Here is a 1,696-nt window from a genome sequence, read left to right as displayed (position 1 = left end):
ATAGTAACTGAACTAGACTTACTCCGATCTTCCTATCTGGAATCGAAAATTTCAGATTTCCGTGAATTTCGACATAAAAGATCGGGCTAACACACAAATCCTGCCACACCCCAGATGCCTTCTGTTGTTGTTGTTGGTGTTACCCCCAAAACTTAGCTCAGGGTTTGTTTAACAGCGTGACAGTGTGATGTACGTGTGTCAACTGTGCAGCTGTTACCTGTAGAGGAGGCGTCATTAATTGGATTGAAAATATGTATGGATTAGGCTGTTACCGTGATGCTGTGACCCCCCCCCAAAATTAGAAGAAAAAACCTATTTTTAAAAGTGTATCATGTCTATCGCTTATGCAGGGTAGACTGATAGGGTTATTTATTTAGATGTTTTAAATTGTACATTGTCATATTTATATAATGTATCATATTTATGGGCCTTCAGCCCAAAATCTAAGAGAATGGATGGAATATCAGAATGATCTTTGCACTGATTATTGCCTAGGTATTTGTATTGGTTATTGTGTAATATAAGTTAATGTTTGCTATAATATTGGCTACAGTTGGCAATATACGATTAATTAGACACCACGCCCATCTCGGGGGAAGACTGAGGTATAAAGAATCGAGCGATTCCACTCTGTGTAGTCTGCTCTGCTGGGTAGCACCTGCAGCATGCTGTTTGAGGTCAGACACCCCTCCATTGGCGACCGAAAAAGCTCGATGGCAAACTGTACAGTTTGCTGTGTATTCATCGCCAGGGAAAGGGCTGACCCACTGATCATTCAGCCCAATATCTCGACAGCTTCTTACGTTTCACAGGGGGACTTGAGACCTCATTGAAATTATAAGGAAAAGAAAAATAAAGCGACTGAGGGTGCTACTTTTAATTGCAAGCTACAAGTCGACCGCCGAGTTACACTAAATGGAAACGATGACGCTGACGTGCAATCTAACACAGCACGCAAAGCTTGTTGGTCTGCAGCTCGCCACTGAAATTAAACTTCCCCACTCCGCTTGAATAACGGGTTTGATTTTACTTGATGTAATGTTATTCTCAGCACTTTGAAGACCTAGTGTATATACGAAACGGCGTGTACGAAAATACGGGACAAATCGCGTCCCTTATTGATTCAATACGGGGTGCAGCATTTTATTTTCCAATAATAATAATAATAAGTTTATTTAGAGCCCAATATCACTATTTATAGCCTCAAAGAGCTTCACATGTCTATAACAAAGTCAAATCAAAATTATATTATGCATAAGTTTGAGAAAATAGATAAGTCTTTAGTCTCGTTTTAAAGGTATTGAGAGAGTTTGCCTCTCTAACTTCTGTAGGTAAACCATTCCAGAGGAAGGGAGAGCGGTAGGAAAAGGCTTGGTTGCCAGTGGACTTCTTGTTAAGTCTTGGAATGACTAATAGTGCAGAATCTTGAGAGCGCAGGGTACGAGGTGGGTTATAGGGTGTAATTAAGTCAGACAGGTAGGAAGGCGCAAGCCCATGTAAAATTGTAGGCTATATGTTAATAAGAAGACCTTAAAATCTGCCCTTGCATGAATTGGGAGCCAATGAAGGGAAGCCAGGACAGGGGTTATGTGATCAAACTTCTTCGTTTGGGTCAGAATTCTAGCAGCAGCATTCTGGACCAGCTGAAGACTATTGGTACTAGAGGCAGGCAGGCCAGAGTAAAGAACATTGCAGT

Source organism: Chanos chanos, chromosome 5 (assembly GCF_902362185.1).
Source record: "Chanos chanos chromosome 5, fChaCha1.1, whole genome shotgun sequence".
Taxonomy (NCBI): domain Eukaryota; kingdom Metazoa; phylum Chordata; class Actinopteri; order Gonorynchiformes; family Chanidae; genus Chanos; species Chanos chanos.
This window is presented reverse-complemented; position numbering follows the sequence as displayed.